At 42.3% G+C, this 22237-nt stretch overlaps 1 protein-coding gene across 1 annotated transcript in view; it reads left to right on the forward strand.

Annotated features, from left to right (window-relative positions):
• The window catches only part of TJP2 (tight junction protein 2), a 142626-nt gene that overhangs the window by 19899 nt on the left and 100490 nt on the right, over nucleotides 1–22237 (forward strand). Inside the window, exon 2 of the mRNA XM_039461280.2 lies at nucleotides 11448–11568. The gene's annotated coding sequence lies outside the window, so the exon portion shown is untranslated. The remainder of the gene's footprint in view (nucleotides 1–11447; nucleotides 11569–22237) is intronic.

The following is a 22237-nucleotide window of genomic DNA, read 5'->3' on the forward strand; positions in this document are numbered from 1 at the left end:
ATGTTGGTCAGGCTGGTGTTGAACTCCTGGCCTCATGTGATCCACCCACCTCAGCCTTCCAAAGTGCTGAGATTACAGGTGTGAGCCACCATGCCCGACTGCATTTATTATTTAAAACAACCCCTGTGTTGTGTTCTTAGTCCAGCTGTATGGATGATGGAACAGAGGTTCAGAAAGGTCAGTAACTTGTTCAAGGTCACCAGGTCTTAAACAGTAGAGGGTGCGATTCAAACTGAGTCTTCTCATGGAACCACAGCGCTCTTTCCCCTGTGTCATGGGGGTGGTATCACTGGAGACGCACAGGAATGAGTGATGGTGTCTTCAAGGTCTCATGCCGGTAGAACCAGGAGGTGGACGCACAGAAGCAGGAAAAGGCGAAGGGTACTGCAGATGGGGAGGGAAACATGGGTTATTTCCAAAATAGACTGGGTTGTGCTGGAGGACAGGATTGGAACAATAGATTTGATGACATCCAGTTGAAGGTAATAGTTTAAACCCAGTAGTGAATATGTTCTGATGAATGACTCTGAAGAGAGAAGGCTAGTTTGGGCTGAGGGGGGTGAGTCTAGAAGGGCCACACCAAGCTTTATTAACTCTTTGGTAGTTCTTTTACATCCTGTAATCTGATTTTCTTACAGTGTTTTGGTGGGGCATCTGAGTAGCAAATATGTAAAGATACTATTTATGGAAATATTAAGGAAGAGAATAATGAAATGCTTGCATAAAGACAAATGGGTTATTTTCAGTAGAGCTAAAAAAGCAAAAACAAAAAAAAAACTGTTTCCCTAACTCTTCTACTTTTAGTTAAAAGCTTTTTCCAGCTCCTGAAAAGCAGACCACACCCTGTGAAACAGACTGTACAGGGCATTAGTTCATTTCCACTTTTATACTTCTATAGCACAGTAACTGTTAAAACACCCAGTGAAGAAGCATGGCCACTGTTTTCCTCCAGAATAAATAAAGTAGAAATATTAGTTCAAAGGAAATGTCAGTCTGATCTGTGAAGCTGTATGTTCAATTTTAATCATCAAGAAAGAGAACTTGAGCATTCTGACTTAAAAGCTATTTTTGGATCATGTATATTTACAAACATTTTTTAACTAGAACTCTAAGGTAATTAACCAAATAGATGCTTATTTCTAAGGAATCTGTAGAATTATAAAGAAAGGGTCATATCTGGAAGGGGTATTTTAGCTAGACTTATTATTTCCTGTGTTATTATCTTTATGTACAATTATGAGGGATTTGACACAAAGATGACCATTTTAAAAAATGAATAAATTAATTAGCAAGTTGAACAGTCTCATTTAGGGAAGAAAAGCAAATTCATTCTGTATTTGCTGAGGCAGAATTATTTTCCTAATGAAAGACCCAATTTTAATTTTATATGAAATCATCATAGATAAGAATCACTTTGTAAGAGCTGTATGTTAAATGCAATAAAAAGTCCCATAAAAATAAAACTTTAAAACATCCTATTTGCAAAATATGTCACTTTTCACTGCAGGAGAACAGCTTCCAATGGTAACAAGTTTAAGTTGATTTTTTCTTACTGTTAGCTGAGGCTTTGTTTCTTATTTGAGAGGGTTGTATAGTAATTTTTATCATGCGTCATCCAAAATACAATTTGTTAGAACAATGACTGTTGTGTGAGTGTAATTACATCTTCCTGTGTGATTAAATGAGGGCTGTATGGGACCTTTACTCAGAGGTGGCAGCTGTAGCCAAGCAAGTTCAGCCTATAAAAGAATTCCTGGGACTAACTGGTACTAATTGTTTGCAGAACAACCAGTGGGAGTAATATTCATGAATACTATGGAAATGAAATATTCCAAGACCAAATGGTTTAGCCCTTGTTTTTTACTTTATTGTGGTCAGATTATACTAATTGTATAATCAGGCCAAGTGAGGTGGGAGCTCTTAGTCTTCTGTTGTTTTTTGGAAGAAAACTTAGTCTTCATCTATTCAGTCCTCTCATCTTATAAATGGGGAAATTGAGGCTTAGGGAGTAGTGGAAGGGTTATTTAAAGTCACCGAACTTTAAACTTTTTTGCTCATATACTCGTCAGATTTTTAAGTACACTCTATCATATACATGAATATATTAGGTCATAAATAATGTGCCTTATCACATTTCTCTTGGCACTGGTTTTCTCAGCTATTATAATGCTATTTAAGAGCCCTCTTCAGGTGGCAGGGCACATGACTATCAAGAGCTTCAACTTCCTAGGTAAAATATATTAGTTCTCAAGGTAAATAGTATGAGTATTTAAAACGCAAACATTCCTGTGTGTGTGTGTGTGTGTGTTTTTTTTTTTTTTTTTTTTTTTTTTTTTGAGGCATGGTATCTCTCTGTTATCCAGGCTGGAATAAAATGACACAATTATATGTGTCTTCTCATGGAAGCCTTGAAATCCTGGGCTCAAACAATCCTCCTATCCTCCTGCCTCAGCCTCCTAAAGTGCTAGGATTACAGATGTGAACCACTGTGCCCAGCAACACTTGTATTTTTAAAGCATGAAAAAAGAAAAGAGGAAATTGATGCTTAATACTTCCTTCCCACATCCCAAAGATTGTTGGTATGTGTGACCCACTTTGGAGATTTAGGTCATTTAGCTAAAAAGAATCTTGCTACTGAGGAAAGAGAATCTGTAGAAGTAGGGTTCAAGATTTAGGAGGATGGGGAAAGGTTTGGGACACTCACTTTGCATATGTAGGTTAATCAGAGTTACTGCATAATGAGTCCCCTTCTATTTTGCTTCCCTTTATGTGTGCATTTGTTTAGTCAAGGAGCAGCATGACTCTTGTATGTTGCCATAGCATATCAAATAGAAAAAAAATAAATAGCTTGAAGTTGGTGAGGAAGGAGCTATGTAAGTCAGAACTCTTTCAGAGTGACAGAAACTCAACTAAAATTAAATTTCACAAAAGTCAATTTATTAGCTTGAATAAAACAATAACTGAGATCTCCTAGGGTGACAGACAGTGGTCCTCGGCATAGTTGGATCCAGAAGTTCAAGTGATGTCATGACATTTCTCTTGGTTCTGTTTTTCTCAGCTATTATAATACTAGTGAAGGGCCCTCTCCATGTGGTGGGGCACATGACTATCAAGAGTTCCGACTTCCTACTGGCCCTGATCAGCAAATCCAGTGGAAAGAGGACATTTCCCTCCTAAGGTCATATGTTCACCCCAGGGAAGACTAGTTGACCCAGTATGTGGATCATGTGTACCATGGCCCATCGAGTGGGCCACCATTATGGTGGTCCTTTACCCATGGACAAAGGTAGGGAAGCTCTTCAAAGCCAAAAGGAGACTTTAAAAAATAGAGATAAGGTAGATTCTGAACCTCTCCAAACAATATATTTTCATGCTAACAGGGCTCGCACATGTTGGGTTCTAGAGGTATTTAAAAAGGTATTTTTAATAATGATAATAAACCCACCAAATTGTTTCTTAATTAATTAATCTTTGCTATTAACCCAAGCAAGGAGTTTATAGTATTCAGAAATACATTGCTATAAAATGACAACTGGAATTCCTCCCTCATTTGTCAAAGCACATTCTTTTAGAGAGAGACATATTTGTAGAAAGAGCAAATCTGCTTCTGATTTTAGTCCATCCAGCGGCAGGCAGGCTTTTTGGACCAATTATTACCAGACCTTGAGATAAATCACCTCATGAGCCATTAGTTCTTGAAGGATTAGCAGCCTCAAAGATTTATGTGCGGATTAATTGGAGTGTACATTAGATCGCTATGTTTAAAACCGCAGTCATTTCTGCAAATCATTTTCATTAGTGCTTTATTCAGAATTCCGTAGCCTCGTATAATACTGCCATTGCAGGGAAATCTGGAAGACATTTTTCTTTATTTATTTGTGATCTGCTCCCCATCACCACCGTTGTGTTTAATAGATCTAGCTAGGGCTACATAGAGAACATCTAAAGGAACAGCAGCTTTCAGTAAAGATTAGTTCAGTTGCTTCAGCTGAACAGTGACTGAAATATACAGGATGAGGTACAAGAAATATATCGGTATTCTGGAAGCAGCAGTTGGTATTACCCCACTTAACAAAAGAGAACTTCTACCTGAGAGCAGAAGACACGTGAACCTTTGGCAACAACCTGGGTAAGCAGAGGAGGGTGGAAGCTTTTCGCTATAGATGTACTTTTCGGCTGTTTTGGGGACCCAGATAGAAAGAAAGGTCCTCTATCTTGTGGGGATAATAGATGAGTTCTTCATTGAGAACTTGTTTCTTCTTGGTGGAGATGGAATTCTTAGACTGATTTAAAAACAGGAATGACATTCTTGGATAATATTCTAATACCCAAGGAGATGAATAATGGGTGTGTCTACAGCCCGTTTTGATAATCTGAATTTTTAATTTTCTGATTTTGGAAGTGTTTTTTTTTTTTATGGTTTACAAATGTAGCAATTCTTAAGAATGAAGAAAATATGCCTTATTACTATAACTTTCTTCAACAATGCAAGTGTTTTCTGATTAAAGTGTACCTGTAGTCTGTGTTTTGGGGAAATACTTTTCTTGAAACAGTAGTTTCGTTTGGCATCTCTTTCTGCAGCCCCACTGATTTACCATGATGAAGAAAAATTCAGAAGTTTTTTATGCATGGCTAGAAGCCTTAGTTCTAACTTTCTTCTCTGAAGTCTTTCTTTGTGTTTTTCACACATTAAAAATAAGTTGAATTTAAGGTTCCTGTATGGTAGACAGTATTTTTAGGGTCTGAATTAATTTTTAAACTGAGTAGTCACACAGTAGCACGTACTGATCAACTTGTATCTGTGTAGCAAATATTTCTTTTTAATAGTTAGAAAGTTACTAGCTTGTTTTTATCGTATGAACAACATACATTCATTATAGAAGATTTAGAAAATACAGAAAAATAAGGGGGAAAGTTACCCACAGTCTTATCTCCCCAAGAGAACTACTAGAAGCATTTAGGTCAGTGGTTCTCAATGGGGAGGTGGAAATAGGGAATTTTGCTCCCCAGGGGATGACTGTCAATGTCTGGGGGCATTTTTGGTTGTTATAGCCCAGGGGTTGCTACTGGGGTCTAGTGGGTGGAGTCGGGGAATACTGCCCAACATCCCACAACGCATAGGACAGCCCCCTGCAGTAAGGAATTTTCCAGCCCACAATGTCAGTAGTGCCACTGGCGAGACATTTGATAGATTTTCTTCCCATCTGTAAAAGGGTACATTTTGTTAGAAAAAAAAATTTTCTTTGGGAATTTTCAGGGATGCTTTAGAATGGAATTATGAGGCAACATTTTAATTTTATTATTATTATTCTACTGTTATTGTCTTGAAAGTAAAAGGAACTGTGTATATGTGTGGAGAGGGCAGGGTGCATACAGAGTCTCTATCAGAGTCCACAGAGGTTAGCGCTGGTCAGCCGGGGCTATGGAAAACATTGTAATGACTAAGCTGTGATTTTCCAAGTAGCCTCTAGAGATTGGGCTGCTGTAGCCTAGACCGTAGTCTCAGAACAACAGAAGTTTAGAACTGAGAGAACCTTTGCCAGGGATGGCAAACAGGTTTCATGTGGAAGGCAGATGTCAGTTGATGGTTGGCTGCATGGAGTATGTAGCTAGGAGGACCCCGAGGCCAAACCTGGGCTTAGCGGGAAAGGAATATCACAACTGCTTAGGGATGTTTGGTTTGAACCTATGATTAGGGAACTGGCGAAATGCAACCCGTGGCCCATATATTTACCATTCTTGAATTCTAGTTTAGTGTTCGGATTTTACAAGTGGGAAACCGCCTCATAGGAGTCATCCTGATCAAGAGCGTGGCTCTCAGACAGAAACGGGATGTTCTTAAGTTTCTGCCGCCGGGTCATTCATGAAGCGATTCACCCTGAACAAGCTCACATGATTCAGATGTGTAAACTGATTGCTAGATTATTAATTTTTGTTTGGAGATAACCTCTTCTAGCAATTGGAATAAATACCCTAAATAGACCTAAATAGATCTCTGCCTCTCCTCATTTCCCCTGACCAAACCAAACAGAAGTCAAATTATTTGTTACAAAGTGACCCTTAGTAAGTGAAGTCGAATGTGCCTTTCTTTTGAGAGAGAGACGGTTTCCTTAAGCTGGATGAAACAGCACTGCATCAGAAAACAAACAGGATCTTCCTTGTATCTGTAATACTCTGAGTTCTGCGAATACAGAAGGATGAAACATTATTTCACTGATCTCCCTTTTTGTCTGCTGACCCCCTTCTTACCTGACACAGCCTTCTTTGGACATATTCACATCCCTCACTAAGCTTATGGTAAGCAGTGGCTATTCACAGGTGTGATCTCACCATTAATAAGCCCAGAAGTTTTGACCTGCTCTGTTTCCATCCGGGGACCAGCTGACCCCTCCTGATTAATCTGGCACTTTCTGGTCTTCCTGATGGCTTTTAGTCCCAATACCTCCCCTCTCAGCAGTTGTTAAAGATATCAACATTAGGAGGGTAGATTATTCTGATCAATAGCGTGGCTTTCAGACAGAGCTTCTGTGAAAAGAAGTTGTACTATGAACATTTTAACCAGAAATTTCTGTTGGCCTGGTGGACTAGTGAGGCTGATTCTTTTCTTCCAAGAATGCTGTCTCATTCTTTCTTTTCAAGAAGTATTCTGATTATGACAACATACACATAATACTTCATAGTTTTTAGGAGCAGCTGCTTTTGCATTTTAAAACAACAATTGAGGCTGGGTATGGTGGCTCACACCTGTAATCCTAGCACTTTGGGAAACAGAGGTGGGCAGATCACCTGAGGTCAGGAGTTCAAGGCTAGCCCGACCAACATGGTGAAACCCCATCTCTAAAAGTACAAAAATTAGCCGGGCGCGGTGGCTCAAGCCTATAATCCCAGCTACTCAGGAGGCTGAGGCAGGAGAATTGCCTGAGCCCAGGAGGCGGAGGTTGCGGTGAGCCGAGATCACGCCATTGCACTCCAGCCTGGGTAACAAGGGCGAAACTCCGTCTCAAAAAAAAAAAAAAAAAAAAAAAAGTACAAAAATTAGCTGGGTGTGGTGGTGGACGCCTGTAATCCCAGCTACTCTGGAGGCTGAGACAGGGAGAATTGCTTGAATCTGGGAGGCAGAGGTTGCAGTGAGCCGAGACCGTGCCACTGCACTCCAGCCTGGGCGACAGAATGAGACTCTCTCAAAAAACAACAACAACAAACAAAACATAATTTGAAGTCAGTTTATAATCACCTCAGGAATTCATTAATTCCTCTCAAGCTTCCCATTCTATAACTTTTTTTTTTTTTTTTTTTTTTGAGAGGGAGTCATGCTTTGTCGCCCAGGAGATTAGAGTGCAGTGGCACGATCTTGGCTCACTGCAATCTCTGCCTCCCAGGTTCAAGTGATTCTCCTGTCTCCACCTTCCAAGTAGCTGGGACTGCAGATACTCATGACCATGCCTTGCTAATTTTTGTATTTTCAGTAGAGACACGGTTTCACCACGTTTCCCAGGCTAGTCTTGAACTCCTGACCCCAAGTGATCCACCTGGCTCGGCCTCCCAAAGTGCTGGGATTATAGGCACGAGCCACCACAGTTGGCCCCCTCTGTAATACTTTTTCTTGCTGTCTGCAAGCAGGGATATGCTTAAGGTTCTCTTCTGCAAACTGCACAGTTACATGATTGGCCAAAATGAGCAGCTACCAACTGCTCGTTTTGGCCAATCATTGACTGAGTGTTGCAAGTTCATTTGAACAGAAATTGGATGACTTATACATGGGCATATTTGCCCATTGCCCAGCACATGGTAGGTGCTCAGGATATATTTTCCAGTGCTAACTCAGTTTCAGTATAGCCACAAATGGAGAAAGATAGAATAAAAATTGACACCGAAATACAAAAATATCAGCCACCTATGGATCTTCCTTTTGCAATCTGTAAAGTTTTTCAGCTTTAACTCATGTTACCTGACAATTTTATTTATTTGTCAATACTCCTGAAGTCCAAGAATATATTGTATTTCTTTCTGCCAAGTGTTTGCTTAGAGGCCCAATTCAATAATAGTATATTTTAGAAGCATCTGATTGTTATTGGGGGTTTGTATACATGACAAAACCCCTTGGACTATTATAAAGAAAGCTAAAGCCAGGATGCTTTAGATATGCAGAAAACTGCTTGAATTAAAAAGCAAGCCATTTTAATAAAAGAAATAAGCTCTGTTTGGAGCTGATACCTGTAGAAAAGTCTGCATATGAGGGCCAAAAGCATAACCAAGCACATGTCGATTTGTAAGCCATTTATTTATCTTTGGAAGTAATAATAGAAACCATGTATGGGCTGGGCTCTAATCCTGTGGCTTGCTTTGTAGAATGTCCAGATGGCCTAGCTTTAGCCTTTGCCTACATTTCCTGCTGATCCTGGGAGAAGGGAAATGTGCCTCCCGCCTGTACAAATAAAATCGACACCATCTTTTCTTTCTATTCCATCGTATAGGGAGTAGAGTGTTTTGCACAGATGCCACAATATCACTTTGTCTAGCAAACAGAAGAGTATGTCCAGAACGGGTGAGAGGCTGCATTCTTCCTCCCACTGAAAGTTTTTCCTGTGACTGCCCAAGTGAAGCTGCCTTCACAAGATCAACCTAGAAAGGAGCTTGCCTCCTTGTGGTATTTGAAAGGCACATGCAGTCTTCATAAGAATGTGCAGAAGGGGTATTTCTTGGGTTTTCTTGCACTTAGGTGTAAAATGACAAAATATTTGCCATCTTTCCTGATGGTGGAAAACCCACAATATAGACAGAAGCCCAGGCCAGGCACCATGGCTCATGTCTATAATCCCAGCACTTTGGGAGGCTGAGGCAGGCAGATCACTTGAGGCCAGGAGTTTGAGATCAGCCTGGCTAAACTGGTGAAACCCTGTATCTACTAAAAATACAAAAATTAGTCGGGCTCTCTGAAGGTACTAAAAGCCATTACAGGTGGCATACACCTGTAGTCCCAGTTACCTGAGAGGCTGAGGAAGGAGAATCACTTGAACCCAGGAGGCAGTGTTTGCAGTGAGCCAAGATCGTGCCACTGCACTCCAGGCTGAGCAACAGCACAAGACTCTGTCTCAAAAAACAAAACAATCCAGGTATAACCTTAAGAAAAAAAAAAAATAATAATAAAACAAAACAAAACCATAAACACAAGCCAGTATTATAAATGCTATGAAAAACAAATTCCCTCTTAGTTTAAAATGTTTTCTCTCATTTTCCTAAAGGCATTTACTTGAAACAAAAGAAAAAAAATGTTTTCCCTGTTGTACACTTTGAAATGGTAAATTTTATGTGTATTTTACCATAACAAAAATGTTCTGGCCGGGTGCAGTGGCGCAAGCCTGTAATCCCAGCATTTGGGAGGCTGAAGCGGGTGGATCACGAGGTCAAGAGATCAAGACCATCCTGGTCAACATGGTGAAACCCCTTCTCTACTAAAAAAAATACAAAAAATGAGCTGGGCATGGTGGCGCATGCCTGTAATCCCAGCTACTCAGTAGGCTGAGGCAGGAGAATTGCCTGAATCCAGGAGGCGGAGGTTTCGGTGAGCCGAGATCGCGCCATTGCACGCCAGCCTGGGTAACAAGAGCGAAACTCCATCTCAAAAAAAAAAAAAAAAAAAAAAATTATTTCTGGCTGGTCCGATGGTAGTGGGTTATCAGAACTTACTAACATTAGTGTCACTAAAGTTGGTATACAATCCCTCACTGCTAAATTTGACTGGCTTTAAAAAAATTTTTTTTTTCTTTCTTTTTTTTTTTTTGAGGTGGAGTTTTGCTCTTGTCACCCAGGCTGGAATGCAGTGGTGAGATTTTGCCTCACTGCAACCTCCGCCTCCTGGGTTCAAGTGATTCTCCTGTTTCAGCCTCCCAAGTAGCTGGAATTATAGATGCCCACCACCACTTCCGGCTAATTTTCGTATTTTGTAGAGATGGGGTTTCACTGTGTTGGCCAGGCTGGTCTGGAGCTCCTGACCTCAGATGATCCACCTGCCTTGGCCTCCCCATGTGCTGGGATTACAGGCATAAGCCACCATGCCTGGCCTAAAAAATTTTTTTTCTAGCTATTTTCTTACCTGCTGAATACCTGTTTAACCTGAAAGGTGAATTCTTTTTTTTTTTTTTTTTGAGATGGAGTCTCACTTCATCACCCTGGCTAGAGTGTAGTGGCGTGTGGTCTTGGCTCCCTATAACCTCTACCTCCTGGGTTCAAGTGATTCTCCTGCCTCAGCCTCCTGAATAGCTGAGATTACAGGCACCTGCCACCATGCTCGGCTATTTTTTGTATTTTTTAGTACAGACAGGGTTTCACCATCTTGGCCAGGTTGGTCTTGAACTCCTGAACTTGTGATCCACCCATCTTGGCCTCCCAAAGTGCTGGGATTGCAGGTGTGAGCCACCGTGCCCAGCCACAAATTCTTACAAGATCTTGTTTCTCAGAGTGACTCTCAGGTAGACTGGTGATACCAAAGTTTAGGTGGCAACTCACTTTCTCCATTTTTTGAAAACTGAAAACATTAGGGGAAGCAATTTCATTATTTCTTTTCTTTTTTTTTTTTTTTTTTTTTTTTTGAGACGGAGTTTCACTCTTGTTACCCAGGCTGGAGTGCAATGGGTGATCTCGGCTCACCGCAACCTCCGCCTCCTGGGTTCAAGCAATTCTCCTGCCTCAGCCTCCTGAGTAGCTGGGATTACAGGCAAGCGCCACCATGCCCAGCTAATTTTTAGTATTTTTAGTAGAGACGGGGTTTCACCATGTTGACCAGGATGGTCTTGATCTCTTGACCTCGTGATCCACCCGCCTCGGCCTCCCAAAGTGCTGGGATTACAGGCTTGAGCCACCGCGCCTGGCCATTATTTCTGAGATAAGTGAAAATATATGTCCATATAAACACTTGTACACCAGTGTTCATAGTGGCCAAAGAGAAGAAACAACCCAAACCTCCACCAACTGATGGACAGATAATAAAATGTGGTATATCCATACAATGGAACATTATTTGTCCATAAAAAAAGGAATGAAGTACTGATGTATGCTACAACATCAGTGAACCTTGAAAAATTATGCTAAGTTAAAGAAGGCAGTCACAAAAGGTCTAATATCATAGGAGCCCATTTATACGAAATATCCAGAAGAGATAAATCTATAGAGTCAAAAATTAGATTGGTGGTTGCCTAGGGCCAAGAGGCAGGGAGAGAAGAACTGGGGGATCAGGGAATGATGGCCAAGAGGTTTGGGGCTTCTTTTTTTTGGGATAATGAAGATATTCTAAGATGGATTGTGGTGACAGTTGTACAACTCTGTGAAAGTACTAAAAGCCATCCTAAAAATGGGCAAATTGTATGGTATGTGAACTTCTGTGCATTTCCCAAAATCTTACCATGCAGGGAATGAGCATGTTGGATTTTTAACAACACTGTCTTTTCCAGGGTGCGAAGTACCACATTACTGTCCTCTCCCTGTGAGTGGGACTGGCACCCCAGCTGCAGCTCCAGGAGAAAGTACTCCAGGAAGCACAGAGCTGTGCCAGTACACGGCCCACGTTGCCAGGTATTTGCTTATTTTATCTCTCATCAGCCTAGTCACTAGTCTTCCCCAAAATCTGTTGTAAGAGTTACCATTTTCACGTCCTAGAGGTAGTCAGAGTTACCATTTTCGATGTTGCTGATCTGTATACATTTTCATAGAAAATTTAATGGTAATGTTCAAAGTACCAAAGAACAGAAACATCTTACCTGCATTAATGGACTAAATTGATAGGTATAACTTTGCCATGGTTGGTGAATGCTTATTGAGGATGACCTTCCTGGCATCTAAGTACAACTTCTGTGGTTCAAGATAAATGCCTTGGCATTTGGTGCTGATGATGTCTGGGAGTAGAGGTCATTTTAATAGGTTATGTATTTTCCATTATCACTGAGGTAGTAAAATTACGTAACAGTGGTAAGCACTTTGCTGAAAAGATAACAGACATCAGTCATGCTGGCTTCTAAAGATTAATTATGTCCGAGCTTTTAGTGAAAGAGCTAGGAGCGAGTATTATCTATTTACTGATTCACTTTTAAGAATGAATTAAATGAGATTTACAAGGTCTTAAATTTGGACAGATGTGGGATGCATTTGTTTTTTGTTACACTTTGACCTCTGTTTATAGGCCAGTCCATGGCTGGCTGGAATGGGGTTGGCATTTTTTTCATGTGCTTGTTTTGTACTTCCTGTCTGTTGAAGCTGGTAGCCCCTACCTGGCTGGATTCCAGATACACGTGCAAACTGGAGTTTAGTGGCGTGTGAATGGCACACTCCAGAAGAGCAGATAGTCGTTCAGATCCTAGTTCTGTTGCCTTCTAATTGCGTGATCTTGGGCACATGTCTTAATGCTTCTGAGCCTCAGATTCTTCATCTGTAGAAAGGGAATGTCAACATGAAACTAAATGAGTTAATGGGCCCAGTAAGTACCAGGTTCATGCTAAGGCCTTTCTCAGTGTCTAGTTGTCCAAATGAGGACATTCAAGTGGAGGAAGTCCTCATTTTCCACTGAATTAACAGGGCTGGATGTGGGTTTTCTTTACTGAAATGTTTTCTATGGAGCTCTTAAAGGTCCTGGCCAGGCAGGGTGGTTCACACCTATAATTCCAGTGCTTTGGAAAGTAGAGGTGGGAGGATTGCTTGAGGCCAGGAGTTTGAAATCAGCCTGGGCAACATAGTGAGACCCTGTCTCTGTTAAAAAAAATAAAATAAATAACCTGCTGGGTATGGTGGTGTGCTCCTGTAGTCCTAGCTACATGAGAAGCTGAGTGGGAGAATCGCTTGAGCCCAGGAATTTGAGGCTGCAGTGAGCTAAAGGTGCACCACTGCACTCCAGCCTGGGCAGCGGATTGAGACTTTGTCTCAGCAACAAAAAAAGTCTCAAACATGAGAAGACAGATGCCTGCTCAGACTCCAGAAATGGTTTTCCTTGGCTGGGCGCAGTGCCTCACACCTGTAATTCCAGCAATTTGGGAGGCCAAGGTGGAGATGGCTTGAGCCCAGAGTTTGAGACCAGCCTGGACAACATGGCGAAACCCCATCTCTGCAAAAAATAAAAAAAAATATCAGCCAGGTGTGGTGGTGCAGTAATCCCAGCTACTTGGGAGGCTGAGGCACGAGAATCACTTGAATCTAGGAGGTGGAGTTTGCAGTGAGCTAAGATTGTGCCAGGGCACTCCAGCCTTGTGATAGACTGCCTCAAAAAAACAAACAAACAAACAAACAAAAAAAAGTTGGTCTCCTAAAATCTTACTAGATTTCTAGATAGTATCTGTTGATTATTCAAATAAATTGGAGGGGTGCTGTGGAGTATGGCAAAGAGAGGTTGGAGCTAGCATTGTCTGTTGGAGGAAAGGCTCTTTCTGACTCTAGCTAACCCCTCCTGATACATACCTCCCTTGTTCTGGTTCCCTGTACCCACACTACCTTTCCAACATCAATTTGATTGATTGCCTGAGTCAATGCCTTGCTTCAGAGTTCTTTCATGTGTAAACACAAGCTTGGCTTTCTGGGACGAATTAGCCTTAGGCGAGCTTGAGTGAAGAGGATTTTCCCCAGGCATCCCACATGCCCTAGTTTCAGATCCAGCAAACATTCATTAAGGGCCATTTATTTGCCAGGCAAGGGGCAAGGTGCTTTCACCGATATCATTCCTCCACACAACTGCAAGAGGAAGGTATTATTAGCTCCCTTTTGCAAATAAAAAACCTGAGATTCAAAGATTTTAAATGATTTCCTTGTTGTTTCTAATCATCAGCCTCTACCCATTCTGCCCTACTCTATCATTCTGGAGAGCACTATTTGCCTGGGGCTGGATTTTTGCTACTTTAAGGGGCTTTGATGATCACCTTTCTAACTTGGCAAAATCATCTTTGCCTTCAGAAATAATGCTAAGACTTTAGGAGGCGGGAGGATCGCTTAAACCCAGGAGTTCAAGATCTGCCTGGGCAATATAGCAAGACCTTGTCTCTATTAAAAAAAAAAAAAAAAAAAAAAAAAAAAGAAGGCCAGGCCTGGTGGTTCACACCTATAATCATAGCACTTTGGGAGGCCGAAGTAGGAGAATCCCATGAGCCCAGGAGTTCAAGACCAACCTGGGCTATATAAGGAGGCCCTGTCTCTTTTTCAATTTTAAAATTATGTAAAAAATTAATGATGAATAAAAAGAGAAAGAAAAGATGATAATAGTCTGGTGAAGAGCTTCGTTTCCCAGATATGGAATCTCGTTAGGCAATTTAGATACCTTGAAGTTATCACTGACCCACCCCATCATATAGGCTTAGAAAAGTGAGTTGAGGCCAGGCATGGTGGCTCATACCTGTAATCCCAGCACTTTGGGAGGCTGAGGTGGGTGGATCACCTGAGGTCAGGAGTTTGAGACCAGTTTGGCCAACACAATGAAACTCTGTCTCAACTAAAAATGCAAAAATTAGCCTGGCATGGTGGCAGATGCCTGTAATCCCAGCTACTCCGGAGGCTGAGGCAGGAGAATTGCTTGCATCGGGCGGCAGAGGTTGCAGTGAGCAGAGATCACACCACTACACTCCAGCCTGGGCGATAGAGTAAGGCTTCATCTCAAAAAAAAAAAAAAAAAAAAAAAAATAGTGAAACTCCATCTCAGAAAAAAAGAAAAGTGAGTTGAAGGTGAAAGCTCAAAACTTTTACTTCTGTGCACCTGGGAGCCCTTCTATAGCTTCTTTCCCTCTTCCCTAGGGGCTCCGCGGTTTACAGGAATTCTCAGGGGAATCACTTTAGCAACCAAACTTCCTGCAGCACATTGGTAACAGCTGGAGGGTGTGTTAAAACTCTGGCCCCACCCCCAGGGTTTCTGCTTCAGGCAGTCTGGGATGAGGCCTAGGAATTTGCATGTCTGGTTTCCAGACCAGACTTTGAGAGAATAGTTTTAATGGCCAGTTTAGAGCATGAGCTTGTTTACAGATGGTGTGTGTGGCCACTTTATCTGTGGTGAAGGGCTCCTTTCCTCAGATATTTAATGAGTATCTCACACTGCACTGCTGAGAAAATTTAGAGGAATATTAACCTCATCCCTGGTAGACTCTGGAGCCTAATTTGGAATCAGTAAGTTGCACTGCTGTGTGTGAAGTACTGCCCTCACCCGGTTAAGTGGATATGGCAGAAGGCCTGAAGCAGTGACTAAGTCAGTGCAGGCTTCCTGGGGCAGGTGATATTTGAAAGGAAACCTGAGAATAAAAAGTTATTAGCTGTGTGAGCATATGGGGAAAGAGAAACTCAGGAAGCAGAGCCTGTACCGTAAAGGGTCTGGAGATGCTGCACTAGGTGAGAAGAGAAGGTTTGTGTTTGTCCTGAGAATTCCACTGTGACTCTGATATGTAAACTAAAAAGTATCAAAGACAAGTCTCAATCAACTTAGAGAGTTTGGCCAGGCAGGGTGGCTCACACCTGTAACCCTAGCACTTTGGGAGGCCGAGGCCGGCGGATTGCTTGAGGCCAGGAGTTTGAGACCAGCTTGGCCAACATGTTGAAACCCCATCTCAACTAAAATACAAAAGTTGGGCCAGGCGCAGTGGCTCATGCCTGTAATCTCAGCACTTTGGGAGGTTGAGGCGGGCGGATCACCTGAGGTTGGGAGTTCGAGACCAGTCTGACCAATATGGAGAAACCCTATCCATACTGAAAATACAGCATTAGCCAGGCGTGGTGGCACATGCCTGTCATCCCAGCTACTAGGGAGGCTGAGGCAGGAGAATCACTTGAACCTGGGAGGCAGAGGAGGTAGCAGTGAGCTGATATTGTGCCATTGCACTCTAGCCTGAGCAACAAGAGCGAAACTCTGTCTCAAAAATAAATAAATAAATAAATAAATAAATAAAAATTAGCTGGGTATAGTGGTGTATACCTGTAATCCAGCTTCTTGGGAGGCTAAGGCACCAGAATTGCTTGAACCTGGGAGGCAGAGGTTGCAGTGAGCTGAGATTGCCAGTGGACTCCAGCCTGGGTGACAGAGCAAGACTCCATCTCAAAAAAAATTTAAAAAGTTTATTTTGCCAAGGTTACAGGATATACCCAACATGACATGATGATATGTGCCCAACGTGGTAAGAGCATAGCTTGCTTTTATACATTTTAGGGAGATGTAATACATCAATCAATACATGTAAGATTTACTACGTTGGTTCCATTTGGCAGAGCAGGACAACTCAAAAGGGGTGGAGAGGCTGCCAGGTCATAGGTACTCTACTCAAGGGGTACTTAAGGGCTGCTAGGTCATAGGTACTGCTACTTTAAAGCCTCCAAGTAGCAGCCTTTAGCGAATAAACAGTAAATGTTTCTTTTTCTTTTCTTTCTTTTTTTTTTTTTTTGAGACGGAGTTTTGCTCTTGTTACCCAGGCTGGAGTGCAATGGCGCGATCTCGGCTCACCGCAACCTCTGCCTCCTGGGTTCAGGCAATTCTTCTGCCTCAGACTCCTGAGTAGCTGGGATTACAGGCACGTGCCACCATGCCCAGCTAATTTTCTGTATTTTTAGTAGAGACAGGGTTTCACGTGTTGACCAGGATGATCTCGATCTCTTGACCTCGTGATCCACCCGCCTCGGCCTCCCAAAGTGCTGGGATTACAGGCTTGAGCCACCGCGCCCAGCCAACAGTAAATGTTTCTTATCAGACTTAAAGTCTGTGTTGGTGTTAATATTGGAGGGGTATGATGAGGCATGTCCAACCCCCACTTTCCCTCATGGCCGGAACCAGTCTTTCGGGTTAAATTTTAGGGTGCCCTTGCCAAGCAGAAAGTCCATTCAGATAGTTGCAGAGGGCCTTCAGATTTTATTTTTGGTTTATAGATATGAAATGAAGATGCAACTGTATGGTGATAATGATTACATGTGGGTGTTTACTCTGTAGTTGGTACTGTGCTAAACATATTATTTGTATCGTCTTATTTAATTCTGATACTCATCCAGTGAGGTAGAGGTCTAACTCTAATCCCCATTTGTAGTAGTTTGCTAAAGCCACAGTAACAAAGTACCATAAACTGGGTGGCATAAACAGAAATTAACAGAAATTATTGTCTCATGGTTCTAGATGCTAGAAGTCTGAACTCAAGGTGTCTGCTGAGTTGATTTCTTTTCTTTTTTTGAGACAGAGTCTCACTCTGTCGCCCAGGCTGGATTACAGTGGCTCGATCTTGGCTCATTGCAACCTTCGCCTCCCAGGTTTAAGTGATTCTCCTGCTTCAGCCTCCTGAATAGCTGGGATTACAGGCATATGCTACCATGCCTAGCTAATTTTTGTGTTTTTAGTGGAGATAGGGTTTCCCCATTTTGGCCAGGCTAGTCTCGAACTCCTGACCTCAAGTGATCCCTCAGCCTCTGCCTCCCAAAGTGTTGGGATTACAGGCGTCAGCTACCACACCTGGTCCTTATTCTTTCTTACTTTCTAATGCCTTAAAGTCAAACATGTTTTCCAAACAGAAATTAGAGTGTTTGCTTCTTTACTCATGAACCAACAAGACAGAGTGCTGGTTATCTGGCCTATCCTTGGGAATCTGCGATGTGTGGACATTTTAAGCATAGCATATAGATGAGTAATACTCAAGCCAGGTTCCGAAACATAATTTAATTATACTCCTGCATGTTTAAAAGAATACAGAACTGAACAATTAAAAGCTGACCCAGAGCAAGGCACGATGGCTGGCAAGGCACGGTGATTCACTCCTGTAATCCCAGCACTTTGGGAGGGTGAGGCAGTGAGGTCAGGAACTCCCAAGGTCAGGAGTTCCAGACCAGCCTGAACAATGTGGCAAAACCCCATCTCTACTAAAAACAGAAACAAAATGGTCGTGATGGTGCCACACCTGTAATCCCAGCTACTCGGGAAGCTTGAGGCAGAAGAATCACTTGAACCCGGGAGGCGGAGGTTGCAGTGAGCCTAGATTGCACACTCTAGCCTGGGGGACAGAACAAGACTCTGTCTCAAAAAAAAAAGAAAAGAAAAGAAAAGAAAAGAAAAGAAAAGAAAAGAAAAGAAAGCTGACCAGAGCCCTAGATCTCTTAACTTTTCACAGCCAAATTTCTTAAAAGGTTTGTCTGTGCTTTTTGTTCCTTTTCCTCACTATCACCTGCCTTTCTGACACTTTCTCCTCTACCTATGCCAGACACTTAGAGGCCCAGTAAGTGGTTTCAGGTGTCCTGTGGGCTGGGCACAGCACTAAATAAAACCTCTCCCCTTAGGAGGAACTACAGTCTAATTGGCAATCACCAGTCTCGTTACTGTTTAAGGAAGATTATTACTGTTATTATTTTCAAGACAGGGTCTTGCTCTGTTCCTTAGACTGGAGTGCAGTGGCATGATCATAGCTCACGGCAGCCTCCATCCCCAGGCCTCAAGCAATCCTCTCTCTTCAGCCTCCCAAAGTGTTGGGATTATAGGTGTGAGCCACTGCACTGGGCTGGAAGCTTAACTTATGATTCCCATTTCAACTTATAAAACTGACATGAAGAATTTGTGTCTAGTTCTGGGGGCATTACTGGAGCTCTGCTTTTGGTTCTTCACTCAAATCGGTTGAATGGTTGGTGACAGAACTTTTCAGTTCAGTCGAAATTTTCATTCATTTGAGGTATCTGATTGTGTAGTAACATTAGGCAATCCCCTTGGGCAGGATTCACCACCCACTGCCATCAAAATTATTTCTGAAAAAAGTAGGCTAGGCACAGTGGTTTATGCCTGTGTTATAAGTAAAATTTTGATGCTGCAAAAGAAATAGCACTGGAAGATAAATCCTCTCAGCAAGGCCGTTTACTTCTATAGAAGGGTGTGGCAATGGTGGCCGCATGCTTGGACAAGGTGGGGAGGGGGTACTAATGCCTGACGGAGGTCACCCCTACTGCTGTGTAGTTCCCCTATTGGCTAGGGTTAGACTGCACAAGCTAGACTAATCCTGATTGGTTATTTTAAAGAGAGTAGGGTTCCGAGCAGGAGTGGCAGGTTGGGTGTTTTGGCGGAAGGACAGTTATGGGTGGGTCAGAGCAGGTAGCCAGGGGTGACCTAGGTCAAAGAAGATGACAGGTTACTGGAGCAGGTGACTGGAATGAGTCAGGATGGAGCTGGGGGCTGGAGGGACAGATGTGAACTACTGATTAGAACTGTTAGGGTTGGCCGGGCATAGTGGCTCACGCCTGTAATCCAAGCACTTTGGAGGCCAAGGCGGGTGGATGACCTGAGGTCAGGAGTTCAAGACCAGCCTCTTCAAAAAAAAAAAAAAAAAGTTAAAAAAAAATTAATTTAAAAAAAAAAACTGTTAAGGTTGTTTACTAGAATTTCAAGGAAGTTAAACTTTAAAATAGAGAATTAAAGAATAAGAGAGCTGATCATACTGACATACTGATTCTTTGAAGAGAAACTTGGGGTTCACTATAACACGTGTAATCTGAGCACTTTCAGAGTGCTGGAAGATGGCCAAGATGGGTAGATAGCTTGAACTCAGGAGGCCAAGATGGGTAGATAGCTTGAACTCAGGAGTTCAAGACCAACCTGGGCAACGTGGTGAAACCCTGTCTGTACAAAAAACATGAAAAAATAAATAGCTGAGTGTGGTGGCAGGTGCCTGTAGTCCCTGCTACTTGGGGGTGCTGAGGCAGGAGGATCACTTTAGCTTAGGAGTGAGCCAAGATTACAGCACCATACTCCAGTCAAGGTGACAAAGTGAGATCCTGTCTCCAAAATCAAAAACCAAAAAGAGTGATGTTTGAAAAAATATACACAATTTTTATTCTAATTATTGCTGTTTGATATTGATATTTGAAATATAATTATTGATATTCAAGTAATCAAAATATGCATATATAAAATTATTTTTACTTCACATCTTAAGACTGGTTACTTAAAATAATTAACTCTATCAATACACTTTGAAGTAGGCTTTGTAAACTGTTAAAGTTAAATTTGTCTCGGCTGGGCGCGGTGGCCCACGCCTGTAATCCCAGCACTTTGGGAGGCCAAGGCGGGTGGATCACAAGGTCAGGAGTTCGAGACCAGCCTGGCCAAAATGTTGAAATCCCATCTCTACTAAAAATACAAAAATCACCTGGGCGTGGTGGCACACGCCTGTAATCCCAGCTACTCAGGAGGCTGAGGCAGGAGAATCGCTTGAACCTGGGAGGTGGAGGTTGCAGTGAGCCGAGATCGTGCCATTGCACTCCAGCCTGGGTGACAGAGTGAGACTCTGTCTAAAAAAAAAAAAAAAAAAAAAAAATTGTCTCTTCTGATGGCTGTAGCTCAGCAGAATAAATATGGCAGTCAAGAAGAATGCTTTCCCAAGACTTAGGACAAGAAATCAAAATACTGTAGTAACTGAAGGATGATTCAGGCAAAGGCAGAACTTAATCAAAAAGGAAAAGATATGTAAAAAATAAAGTGTCATTGGGAATAATAGCCAGGATTGGCTCTGGAAAAAATAACTAGAAAAACACTCTGCTTATGTGATTTAGTGTTTACAATGTAAATCTGAGAGACATCTGAATCTCTTGGAAATAAACCTGATTGTTTAAAAACTTCGGTCATGTCTCAGTGAGAGACCTCAACAAACAAAACACAAACAAAAACTTAGATCATGACTTTGGAGGTAGGAAAAGCCAAAAGCCCCATACATTCCTGAAATTAAATAGAAAGATTTCACTCTTGTGTTTAATCTGGCCCTCGCATCCTACGTTAGCAAATAATCGGATGTACCTTTGATGAACCTGATTTTATTCATTATGACTTCCCACCCTGCTTGCTTTACTTCACTACTCTAGGAGTGTGGGAAAGTTTAGCTGCATGTAGTCCTGGGTACCAGCAAGCTCTCCCAGAGATCATGGGACAGAAAGGCTCAGAAACCAAAACCAGGTGTTAAAATCATGATTCACTCAACTTGAAAACATAGTGAGAAGCAAGGGGAAAGAGATCGTGTATTAGTCAATTTTCATACTGCTGATAAAGACTTACTCAGGACTGGGCAATTTACAAAAGAAAGAGGTTTAATTGGACTTACAGTTCCACATGGCTGGGGAGGCCTCACAATCATGGCAGAAGGTAAAAGGCAAGTCTCACATGACAGCAGACAAGAGAAGAGAGCTTGTGCAGGGAAACTCCCTTTTTAAAAATTACCAGATCTCAGCTGGGCGTGGTGGCTCACTCCTGTAATCCCAGCACTTTGGGAGGCCGAGGAGGGCAGATCATGAGGTCAGGAGGTCGAGACCAGCCTGGCCAACATAGTAAAAACCTGTCTCTACTAAAAATACAAAAAATTAGCTGGACATGGTGGCAGGCATTTGTAATCCCAGCTACTCGGGAGGCTGAGGCAGGAGAATCACTTGAACCCAGGAGGCAGAGGTTGCAGTGAGCCAAGATCATACCATTGCACTCCAGCCGGGGCAGCAGTGCAAGACTCTGTCTCAAAAAAAACAAAAAACAAAAACAAAAAAACACAAAAAAAAACAAACAAAAGCAAAAACAGAAAACCATCAGATCAGGAGAATAGCATGGGAGAGACCTGCCCTCTTGATTCAATTACCTCCCACTGGGTCCCTCCCATAACAGGTGGAAATTCAAGATTTGGGTGGAGACACAGCCAAAACATATCAGATGGAGACTAATATAGGTAGGTGAGGATACAAATAGGGTGAGAGATCCAAGATCCACACTTCTAGAACCCTGTGTCAGCTTTCCCTGCTGATGGTATGGTCACAAAAACCAAAATTAAGGTTGAAAAAGGGGCCTCAACAGATGAAAAGTGTCTGAAGTCAGCATATGCTTGCTCTGCTGGAGGGATGCAAGACATGGCCAATAGCTGTAGTTCGTCAGTGATCTGTGTGTGTGTGTTTGTTTTGTTTTGTTTTGACATAGAATCTCACTTCTGTCTCCCAGGCTAGGGTGCAGTGGTGCTTTCTTGGCTCACTGCAACTTCCGCCTCCTGGGTTCAAACAATTCACTTGGCTAATTTTTTTTTTTTTTTTTCAGTAGAGACAGGGTTTCACCATGTTGGCCAGGCTGGTCTGGAACTCCTGACTTCACCTGTCTTGGCCTCTCAAAGTGCTGGGATTACAGGGGTGAGCCACCATGCCCCACTAGTGATCTGTGTTTTATCTACATTTTGGGGCAGAGTATATGTGGGGCCAGAACTGAACATGATGGATGTCACTGATGGGTGATCAATTTAGGAATGACATAGCGGTCAAT

Source organism: Saimiri boliviensis, chromosome 2 (assembly GCF_048565385.1).
Source record: "Saimiri boliviensis isolate mSaiBol1 chromosome 2, mSaiBol1.pri, whole genome shotgun sequence".
Taxonomy (NCBI): Eukaryota; Metazoa; Chordata; class Mammalia; order Primates; family Cebidae; genus Saimiri; species Saimiri boliviensis.